Below are 12,217 nucleotides of genomic sequence, written 5' to 3' on the forward strand. Positions count from 1 at the left end.
TTGCTTCAGGGAATCGGCTAGCGGTACACATTATAGTTAACAAGTACTTTTTTCCAGACTTGGTACGAGGCAACGGACCAACACAGTCAACTATTATGTGGTCAAACGGGTTCCCTATTACGGGAATTGGAGTTAAAGGGATTGGCTTTAAAGGTTGGTTTGGCTTTCCCACCATTTGACATGTATGACATGTCATACAAAATCGAGCAACATCCTTCTTCATACCAGGCCAAAAGAAGTGATCAAGGAGAGCCTGATAAGTTTTACGTATCCCCAAATGACCCGACCAACGGCTTTCATGCGCTAGAGCAAGAACTTGATGTCTGTAACATTCCGGAATTACAATCTGGTTAACACTAACACTTGGGGAAGTTAACTGTTTTGGATTTACCCACCGTCTCATTAAGAGATCGTTCTCCACATAGTAACCAGAGGACGTGTCATCTGTGTTAGCCACAGCCTCAAAACATTTGCTTAGTGTTTTGTCATTTTTCTGCTCCAATCTCAAGGTCGAGCGAGAAACTACACGTTTGGTTGGACTATCTTTAATGTCTTGTACTTCGGTTTCTACTGAACTGCTTTCTTCAGACAGTTCATGTAGGGGAGAACTGAAGTCTGCTTCTTCAAACAAAGAGGATACATTCATGAGATCATCACCACTTTTAACTGCCCCTGCTCTTGTGACAACACATGAGGGGGAGATACCGGGGGTGGATTTACACAAGTTAAGGTCTGAGGTTGGGTTATGACTTGTGGGACAGGAATTACAGCGCCCCCTGCAATGTCATTTCCTAGCAACATGTGGACCCTGGCCACAGGCAACGTCTTGCATACAGCCACTTTAAACTTTCCTGTGACCAGTTCACTCTTCAAATTGACCTCATGCACAGGACACGAAATAACATCAGAGGACAAACCTCTCAAAAGTACTGAAACATTTGTACAACTGGAAACATTAAAAGGAAGCACAGACTCTAAAATCAGTGTCTGCGAGGCTCCTGTGTCCCTCAGTATTTCAATTTGCACTGAGTCTGAGTCATTCTCACCCACATGGACTGTGCCTTTGAACACAAACGGATCAAATCCCCTATCTCTGCTTTGCACATGCCCCTTGAATGCAGTTTCTGCAATAAAACCAACTTCTCTCTGGGATACATCTTTCTTACTCTTTAAGATTAGACAGTTCTTCACAATGTGACCCAACTTATGACAATAGAAACATCGTGGCTGTGAATTTCCACTGCTCACTCCGGGCGTCCTCTGTCTGACGTCCTGGGGTTTTACATTGGTAGGCCTGTTCTCAATCTTTATACGATGAGTCAGCATAAACTCATCTGCCAAAAATGCAGCAGCAGATAAGGTATGTACCTTTTGTTCGTTTAAATACAGAACAATCTTCTCTGGAAGACACCTTTTGAACTCTTCCAGTAAAACAAGCTCTCGTAACTCAGTCAGACTAATCACTTTTGACGCCATAACCCATTTATCAAACAAAATGCTTTTCTCTCTGGAAAATTCTACATATGTCTGCTCCTCGTCCCGTTTCCTAAGAGATCTGAACTTTTGCCGATAGGCTTCAGGAACCAGCTCATATGCCTGCAAAACTGCTTCTTTTACACGGTCATAGTCAGAAAAATCATGCACAGACAAAGCTGACATTACCTCTTGAGCCTTGCCTGTCAGTTTGCATTGTAACAGCAGAGTCCACACTTCCTGCGGCCAACTGAGTGAAGTAGCAATGCGCTCAAATGCGGCGAAGTAGCTGTCCACTTCGGCGTCACGGAAAGGTGGCATCAGCATCATGCACTTCCCGACGTCAATCTGGTCTGCAGCAGTCGTCAGCCCTTTAGTCGTCTGATCAGCTCTTCTGCTCGGCAGCTGCGCCTGAACCTCCAGCTCCAGTCGTTTCAGCTTTATTCTGGTGTCTGCCTCAAGTTCCAATTTCCTCATTTCGAAGTCTCTTTCACGTTGTTTATTCTCTGCCTCCTGCTTCAGGCGAGCCAAACGAAATTGAAAGCGGGCGTGGTCAAGAGAATCGCTCCTCGAACCTGGAGAATCCAGGTCAAATCGTGGGAGAGTTGGTGGAGGAGAGTGACGGTCCTCACCCCTTTCAGGGGCCCTCATCCCATCGGCCGCATCCTCTGTCGCACCACACGCCTCAGCAATGTCCTCCTCTTTACCTTCAACATAGTCCTCACTCTGAAAAGGCAAGACAGCAAGATCACTCAGGGGTGACAGCAGCTTCCTCCGCTCCATCACAGACAGAACCTCCTCCTTCAGGGCGTTCTTCAGCATGTGCTGAACCCCAGTGAGACCCAAGTAAGCAGCTACTTCTAATAAATCTTGCTTACGACACTCTTCCAGTTGTCCACGTGAAGGCGCCCTCATGAAGGTTTCCACGTCGAAGCTAGACATGATCACAAAAAAGAAATTATTACAAACAACCCCACAACGAAACCCCACTTTGTTACTGAGGGTAACTGTTATATGTAACCGACAGATCCCGGACGAGCCCCCACTTTGTTACGGCTCCAGTTTAGGATCCGGGCACAGGTAATTAAATGAAGGTAAAAGGAGTGGGAGGAGTCATAGGGCTGTTAAATAACAATATCTTTTAATAACATAAAAGGAGGGACTATAACCGCCTCACAGGATAATACCAGTTACACAAAGGGAAAAAGGGCTGGGGAACCAGCCCCAGGAATAAAATACAACAAAATATACCAAGCTTTCTGGTTTAGCTGGAACCTCTAAAACTTTACAAATTAAAGGCTGGTGTTCTACACCTCTGGATCTAGATAAACAAATCAAATAAACGAAACTATAACCACCGTCTGTCTAGCGTAGGACCTCTAAAACACGCACACTATTCGATTACAATCGGACACGGAACTCAACGGGAGTGAGGAGCAGGGAGACAACCCATGGGTAAGAGTTGCTCCCCGAACAGCTGATCCCGCGTCATCTTTATCCTCTCCGGCACAGCTGACATAATCAGTCCTCATCTCATGCAGCTGGACTCTCCGCGCTTCGACCAGGGTTCCTGGATGACGACACTGCCACAAGTTCATTTTGAGGGAATCCCCGACGTCGCCATGGAGACGAGACGCTCTTCCTGGTTCTCACGCGCCGACAGGTTTCTTCCGCTATGCCGCTCCACAAGGAGTATGCCATAAAAAAAATGAAATACAATAATAACCACAAGCACTTACAGGCCCCACTGAATAGGGGACGTAACAGCGTTGTAAACAACAGCAGCATCCTGACCTATCACAAGCTTGCCTAAACCGTCTCGTTCGACGGATGTTTAAAAAAGTGGACTCGACTCCGTACGTACTTGCGTGCCTGCCGGAGCCCTACGCAAGGACGTTGCGTGTCTCCGCACTGACGCAGACAGAGAAGCATAAACCAGGCTTAAGTTTAACACAAGGTAAACCAGCTTTTCTCAGAGCAAATCGTTTCTCTGTGGCACATTCAACAACATGGTAAATGTGGCTATTAATTCTTGGACTGCTTAAATCAGAATCAGAAAGAGAATTGAGTTTTTCAGACATAAACTCTTATTATTTAGCTGCCTTTTTTTTTTCAAACCAACCTACAAGACCAGAGAGTACGTTAACACAAGCGAGCAAGAGGCTCAGGAAGAGTCCTTGCACTTTGGATTATTTTTTTATTATGTATAATTGCCTAGAATTTTCAGACCAAACCGTATTCCCTCGGTAGAATAAGGACAACCCAGGAACCACTCACCTTTAAGGGTTTTCTTATTTCAGTATGGTTAAAGTGACTTTTTGTTTAGCCCACCCAGGAATTGCTGTATGAATCATGCATATAAATTTAATGGGAGACCAATAATAGCCCTGAACTTTTCAAAAAAATTACACTTGTTTCAAGAGTTTTGTGTGTTATTCTCATTTTACACCCATTTCGCTTTGAAAATGGGTTACCCAGAGGTAGGAAATAAAAAACGGACTCATAAAATAATGATTTTAGTATTTCAATTGCCTGCAGTTTCTGAGTTGAACGATAAAGCTGTGTGTTTTCACCTCGGTGGTTATGAGGAATATTAAATAGTTCCTGAACGACCCTTTCCAGGAGCATACTGTACGCTGCTGAAAATACACCCTTTATCAGACCACCTGCATTGGCCAAACAGCACTAATTTGCTCCAGTTCTTAAGTCGATGTTTAATTTGAAACACATAAATTCTTAGCAGAAGCATAAAAATGACTTGATAAGAAAACTCCATTCGCTCCATAGAATCTCTTAATAATAGTCACCAGTATTTTTGTTCACTTTAAATATTTCACAGAAACCAATTATTTAAAAGTTTCTATTGTGTGTGTTCATTGTGATGTGGAACTCCTCGCCTCGTTCTACCAGCAGCTATATTTAAACACCCGAAACTGTTTAAGAAGACTTTAATAATGAAGTTTATATTCTGGAAAGGTACACTATCATACCTAATCTCCGACTTTTTTTTTTTTTGTATCTTCTTCTTTGCAAAGCTGAGCCTTGTTGTCGTCTTTGCGCCAGCAGAGAAGTCCACCGATTTCTTAATATGCAGTTAAAGGTTTTGAATAAAAAGAGGCAAGCCAGAGAAATTTAAGCAAAGATGACAGAGAGGCTTTTCAGGATGAGGAAGGAGTCTTATCACTTTGTCACCATCTCACTCATCATCGTTCGTCCCTTTTTCCTGTCTGCATCTCATCACTCCACAGAACAGCAGAACTTTGAGCTAAAGAGCAAGGCGTAGAAGAACAAATAAGCTGCTCTGTTTTTTCCTGCTGGCTTCTGTCCGGAGGTTTCAGTCAATCCTTTCACACCAAGACTTTAAAAAGAAATTGAATTATGTCCTGAGCATTCAACCACAGTCTCTTAATTGGTACAGGATTAGTTCACATTGATTTGGTTTGATTAAAGTCCCTAGTTTGTGTTTCCACTTAATCACTGAGCACAGCCTTTTCTTCAGCCACTGCTTGCATCCTCCCTTCTACCCGGCTCATGCCAATCATTTGCAGCCCACGGCAACTTTGCAAATTTGCATGAAATCACTTGCCATACTACTCCACATTAATCAGATGTTTCTGCGCTGTTATTTTCCTGGCTCGGTCTCGCCGCTGTATAAAAACGCCCTGCAAGGTCCAGAAAGTTGCCCTCTGGTTACCTATAATGTTTTGATAGATCGCCACTGTTATTCTGAGCAGAGGAGAGCGATGAAGTCAGAGAAGGAGGCATGGAGAAAGATGGAGGGAGGTTGTCTCCAGAGGAAATAAAGTGAGGACAGGAAGAAACAGCAATTATGCATGAAGGAGAACAAAAAGAGTAAAAGTGTGGGGGGGGGGGGGGGAAAGATCACAAATAAGGTTCCTTGAGCGATTGTCTTGAAAAGAGAGCAGTGGGAAGAAGATAAGGAAGACAGATATGAATGGAGGTGGAGATGGACTGTTTTTTTTAACAGTTACTGAGTTTCAGCAGAGTTCCAGTTAGAGCTTCTTATCTGGAGCTGACATATTGCCATCCAGCAGTTTTTGTCTGGACATTCTTATTAAACCAGATTTTGTTGATTAATGTGCAACAGCATAATTTCCTTTCATGGCTTTTATTACATTTATTATATAATTTTGAGGGGGACATTTTAAGTTTCAATAGTTCTATGTTCAATATAAAACATGTTTAGGAAGTTCTCTACACTAGAACCCTCTCACATAAACTGATTTTAGCAGTTTGCTTCTTAACATTTTCAGTAGCTTCCAGAATGAGCCATTTCAGGGCTCTGTCACTTTGAGAAAACAAGCTGTTGCGGGCCAATCTCATCCCTCCTCCACTCAGGCTGCTATAAGCTGAGACACTCTGATATCTGTGAGGGACTCAGAGTAGAGCTGCTGCTCCTTCATGCTAGACAGGTGAGAGGTGCTTCTATGCTAATTTCCTCATTTGTGACATGACAAACAAGGACTTTTTGAAACTGCTTGTTTTCCTTAATGGAACACAGACAGAAAATTGATGAACATGGTTTTTATTTCATTTTTTTTATTTCATATTTAGAGTGTTTATAGATGCAGTCGAGACAACACAACAGGATGCAAACGTTGCGTTTGGTACAATATGTTCCCTTGAAAATATTTTAAGTAAGGATGTTGAAAGTTCACAAATGTAAAAAATGCATCTGGTTTTTTTATATTTTCTTTCTTTCTTTCTTTCTTTCTTTCTTTCTTTCTTTCTTTCTTTCTTTCTTTCTTTCTTTCTTTCTTTCTTTCTTTCTTTCTTTCTTTCTTTCACAGATTATTGTAGTTTTTTCACAAATTAATAATTAGATTATATTACTGTTTTTTTAACTGCGACATTACTAAAAACTGTCCCTTAACGTTTATGGGTCTAAAACCTAGTTTATGCTTCTGCTTTGGTGCAGAGACATGCAACACCATCATCTGTCCTTGTGAGGGCTCTCCAGCAGGCTTGCGACGATGGACAGTGTCGAGTCCACTTTTCTAAACATCAGTCAAACGAGACGGAGAACGCAAGCTTGTGATTGGTCAGGTCGCTGCTTTATTCAACAGCATTGCCATTGTGCCCTCAAAAACACTAAGAAAGCCGAAGATGTCTAGCGGCAGGCTTGAAAGATACGTAGCAAGCGTTTCATTTGTGGATGAAAATGGTGTGAAATGTGGTTTTAGAGGTGGCAAGTTCATGAAGGGGTGGAGGAGAATAAGGGACACATTTGTTTGTGTTAAAAAGTATCTGAATATACAATAAACAATATAAACACAATAGTAAATGCACTATCTTGGACCGGAGACATGACACGATACCCCAGAAAAAGTGCTACGCCCTCTGTTGTCCTGGCGGGGAATTGCTTTGCAACACTCTCAGGAGACGAAGAAGTCGGAGTAAAACGCCTCTGTCGGTGCGTGTGCGTCTCTCCCTTGTGGAGCTGACGCAGAAGCATAAACTAGGCTTGAATCTCATCATCCGGAGAGTAAGACGTGTATTTCATGTCCACAACTTCCTTCAAAGTCTTAAATCTGACTTGGTCACCAACCCTGGCCTTGAAATCCAATATGGCCGCTTGGCACATGCAAAAGAAACGTAATATTTATTTTTTGGTCAGTTTTCATTTTATTAAATCATTTGTTTACACTTCATATTAGCGAACATGTCTCAACTGTCTACAATCTTTTGGACTTATTCTAACATTCATGCAACGGTCACAACAACAGGCAAGCCCTGCCAGAGGATGCTTGTGTTTTCTGGGATGTCGTTCCCAGATCTAAGCTCCATTTTCTTGGGTATAAACTGAATTAGTAAAAACTAGTCAGCCAGCAGAGTGGTGCAGAAAACTGTTTGGGAACTATTACTCTCTATTTTGAATAAAAAAAGGTCATTCTAATCCATCTTTATTCCTAGCAAATCTGCCTTCAATATTGTAAATGAGTCAGTTTGTGAAAATGTGTAGGAAAGATATCTGCAGATCTGCTATTGGTGCAAAATGGCTCATTTTTCCTTCAAGTCACTAAGTCCATCCATGTGAGCTGCACAAACCTTAGTGAACACCAATAGTGACAACACAATCTGTAACATGGACAAATACATAGAATGATTATTGTTTTGCCTTTTATGATTCCGTAAACATCACATTGCTATTTGTTTCACTTCTCCACTCACCAGCAGTCACAAGTCAGAAATAATTCACCATATGTTTCATTTTTTCTGTCACTGCATTCACACTACAGGCATTTATCGTTCCTGCCAAGTTTTCTGCTCACATCTGATTCTTTTGACTTCTATTTGAGAGTATTTTTTAGAAGGCCACGATGTGATCTTTTAAAGTCTGGCAGCTATGTCAGAAATCCAAATTTGCAACAAAAACTTTTTATTTAAATGGTCACATTTAATTTGTGTCTCTTCTTAGTTTCATCAGTATCAGCATAAACCTTTCTGGGCTTGTTGTTGTTGTTTATTTTTGCAGTCAGCTGACAGATTAGGTATTAGAGTAAAACATGTGAAAGGAAGAAGTCTTGAGCATATTTTCTTCAAATAAAAAAATCCTTTGTTGCACCAGCAGAGAGACATACTAAATATTAAATACTTTGGGTATGTAGTAGGATAAAGAGGTAAGCTGAAAGACGTGATTTACTGATCCATCACATTAACACTTATCTATGAGACTTAGATCATGGCAACAAAATTGAGTTTCCTCCATGGACAGGCTGCCTTCCCTCATCAACACAAGTTAGATTGATCAAGGTTGTCTGGAAAGGTCTTACTCGTGTTTTCCACCAGATGCATAAGTAGTGAATAACGTAATAGATGCTTTGTCCCCGTGAGCTCAGCAACGTGACCCCTCCCACTAGCGTCTCAGATTGAAATCAGCATCCAAGCACTCAACGCAGCTATTCCTGTGCGTTCATGAAATCAGTGTAGAAATGCAAGATCGTCCATAATTTTGACAGTTCACGCAATAAAAGTCTAGGTGAGAGATGGCAGCACATATTCAAAAGGTTTCTTTTCTGTTCTTTTATCTCGGCTACAGAGTTGTCACGGTTATTATACTTACTTCTTTACTACTTAAGCAATAGGAAGTCTCTGTGTGTCTTTTATTTTGAAAGTTGTCTGATGTTTTACACTGTCCTCAAGTTTAACTTCCTGTCTGGCTTTTTTTTTTTTACTGCTGAGCTTGATGGATTCTGAAGGCGTAGCGTGGAAGTCTAAAGTGGAAGCATAAAAAACGCACTGTTTTGTGGCCGGTGGAAATGCATTCATCCATTATAACAACTATTACCCTGCCATTGGATAGGCAGAGAGCAATGAATGGATGAATGATGTAATTCAGAATTTTTTGAAATGGTGTAGAAAGCTTTGAACCACATGTTACATCTTGAACAGCCTTGGTTTGAGGAAATCCTTTTTAATTCTAGGCCCTAGGCAAACATAGCATACTGTTGTCTTAAAAGTAAAAATGTACCAAACATTTTTTTACAAAAACTACTGTGAAACTTTAGAGATTTGAAAAAACTGCAGAAATCTGCGGTTAGCTTAACAATTCGATCAGAGAAAAACTCCTAATTCACCAAACAAAGCTTACAAAACCACTGATATTGATTCTTCAGAAGCTTTTGACAGAACCTCAAATAAAATGTTCTGAACCACAACTTAAACAGGTCTTGCAACAGAACTGTTGTTGGTCATTCCATGCAACCAAACATAAAATGAAGCAGATTTCATTGTTCTTAATACTTTTATGCTCTGAAGATAGCCGAACTATCATGTAAGGATGTGCTTGTCTTCATAAAATGAAAATATGTTTTTCATCCTGTTCTCCACGGATCACACACACACACACACACACACACACACACACACACACACACACACACACACACACACACACACAAAAACAAGCACCTGCATCTAAGCCAACGACTGTCATCAGTGTGTGGCTGTCACTTGCAGCACCGTGAAGTCATTAAGTGTGCCCTTTGGAGGTCTAAGCAAGCAGGTGGGGTGCCATCAACCTCCTCTGGCCTTGGAATCACACCCAACATTTTAATTGCAAATGCTGCACTCATCTCATCGCCCTTGTAGAAGCACCACACATTAAACAATTAAGCCCACCCATCCATGCACAGTCCTGTCTAATTGGGTGGATAAATATATATATTTTTATACATTTTATGTCTAGAGATGCACTTTTGCAGACCATAGATTTTTTTTTTGAAGAGCAAAAACATAAGACAGTGATTGTAGCAGCAGATGAGTCTGTTACTTTAATCACACAGAGATTTGGTTGTATGTTGAATCGGATTAAAGTTGTTGTTTTTTTCTGCAACCAGATGAGATTATAAAAGTTCATATTTATCACGATGCCCATTCATTTCTTTTCTTGCATTTTGTAATAAATCAGTATGGATTCAGTAATCTGAGAGATGTTGAATAACTTGCAGGGTATTCCCTGATAGAATCATAAACCTAACATTCCTTGAAGTTTTCACCCACCACTGTGGGTGATTAGACATCATGTCAGAATTTTAAGATATTTACCTCGAAGATCATCTCATGTTGCGTGCATAAAGGAAGTGCACAAAGAGATCATGTTAGCCAGCAATCCTTTCACAATCGGAGTGACCGAGTCATGACATAAGCCCTTGCAAGAGAATTCAAGTCCATGGGAGCCATTTCATTTAGTGCTACATAGGGATGACGTGAATTTGATGTAGCTAAGACTCAAGCCTAGTCTATACTTGTGTGCCTGCAGAGGTGTGGAGACGTAAAACGCTGTTATCCATCATTGCATGCACTCTCCAACAGGCTTGCAACGACGGAAGGAGTCCAAGTACAAAGATACACAACAAAGATTTTATTCATGTCGAGTAATTATGGGAAATGTGGGTTTGGAGGTAGTGACTGCCTGATTTCTCTGAAATACATAAACACAATGTAAACACAAGAGACGTGACTGCATTGAAGGCAGGATACCATTAGAGAGACGCTGCGCCCTCTGTTGTCCTGGTTGAGAATTGCTTCACAATGCTGACAGACAAACAAAAAGTATGAGGACCCCCGTCTCTATCAACACGCGTGAGTGAGAGTGCAAACTTACTGATGGAGAAATGTAAACTAGGCTTGTGATGTGTGCATATTCTGGACCATTTGTAGAGGTTTCGCAGCTCCGAATGGGACACCATTTAGCAGGCCATTGCAGTAGTCAAGGGGATAGGTGACCACAGACAACTCCAGGAGCTGGGCAGTGTGTTGGGTTTGGTACAGCCTGAGGCAACGGTGTGACAGGGGTTAAGAGTTTGCCCTGTAACCGGTGGGTTGCCGGATCAAACCAAGAATCTGTCGTTTGGCAAGACACTTGACCCCCTTTATCTACTGGTGGTGGTCACTTGGACCGTGTGTCCTGTCGTTGTGCCCCAGGGCAGCTGTGGCTACAGTGTAGCTCATCACCACCAGTGTGTGAATGAGTGACTAAATTACTGGTGTAAAGTGCTTTAGAGTCCTCATTGTCTTTCTTATGTAAAACAATTTGACATAGCTTTCATGCTATTGCATCTCACTCATGGGAACAGGGAGAGTTTAGAGGTTTGACAAACTGGCGGGGATAAATCGAAATTCCCCTCTGCTCTGCCACTAATTCTCAGCTTTTCACAGCGCTTTTAATCCTCTTTCCCACGTTTTTCACCTGTGTCTGCATGCTTCTGCAACAATCAGGACAAAACACACAATCTGCCGTGTGCATATCTGCGAGTGTGACTTTGCATTCTGACTTTACCTTTCTCCTAATGAAGCAGCAACGTTTGATAATGTTGCTGTTAAAATGTAATAAAGCATGGAGATAATTACTGCTGGTATTAGAATAATGGTTTTATGCGACTGAGTTGTGCTACACAAGGGTGGAGATTATGCATCATTGGTGGACAGGCAGGCAGCCAGCTGGTGCTGCTGCTGACTTTAGAGCGCTCATAGCTGGGCCATGGAGGGGTTAATGCAGCAGGGCCACTTTAGCTGATCCACAGCTTCATCTGCCAAAACTTCAAAGGATCCCCCGATAGAGTCTAAATCATCATCTCCTTAGGTCCAGCCTCTGCAGATAACTTTCCCTCCCCCTGCCCCTCTTCACAGGTCAAAGAAACCCTCGTCTTTTATGTTTCAGCTACCACATTCATGGGTATTTCTGTCACACTGTCACTGTGAAGGCTCCTCCTGACTGAAAGGATTATTTCCTCTTATGTGATCAGTTTACCATTAATTTCCTCCCATTTAGTTTGGTTTCTGTTACCATTTCTCTGTCCTTTCTTCTCGCTTTATCACTCTTCTGACTTCTGCTCATTTTGAATGGATCACTCATTCCCTCTAGAATATTAATCGGGCATAGATGAATAATTGAAAAAGCATGAAACAATTATAATGAATTCACAGCTGCAGTTCACAGGACACTTCTTCACTTGAATCCTCTAAATTAATTTAAAAATATAATCTTTTTTTTTTATTCCTTTAGGGGCTTTTTGAGCTGCAGACTTTAAAAAAATGTTATTTAAATTGTTACACGAAAGTTGTATCAGCATGACAACACAGCAAGGCCTAATTTATGCTCATCCCTCGATTATTTCATAATTCATGAATACACATGTTGATTTATTTTGTAACAAGCTGGTCCTCGTATCTCATCTTTCTGTGCCTGTGTTTAAGTGATGTGTTTAAGTGTGTATGTTTT

The 12,217-nt window shown here is 41.5% G+C and overlaps 1 protein-coding gene across 6 annotated transcripts in view; it reads left to right on the forward strand.

Annotated features, from left to right (window-relative positions):
• Window positions 1-12,217, forward strand: part of dlgap1b (discs, large (Drosophila) homolog-associated protein 1b) — a 171,905-nt gene that overhangs the window by 73,852 nt on the left and 85,836 nt on the right. Inside the window, exon 2 of one of the 6 annotated variants that reach the window (XM_070553153.1) lies at window positions 1,996-2,319. The exons of the other annotated variants lie outside the window; for them this stretch is intronic. The gene's annotated coding sequence lies outside the window, so the exon portion shown is untranslated. The remainder of the gene's footprint in view (window positions 1-1,995; window positions 2,320-12,217) is intronic. 6 annotated transcript variants of the gene reach the window in all.

This window comes from Nothobranchius furzeri, chromosome 7 (genome assembly GCF_043380555.1).
Source record: "Nothobranchius furzeri strain GRZ-AD chromosome 7, NfurGRZ-RIMD1, whole genome shotgun sequence".
Classification (NCBI taxonomy): Eukaryota; Metazoa; Chordata; class Actinopteri; order Cyprinodontiformes; family Nothobranchiidae; genus Nothobranchius; species Nothobranchius furzeri.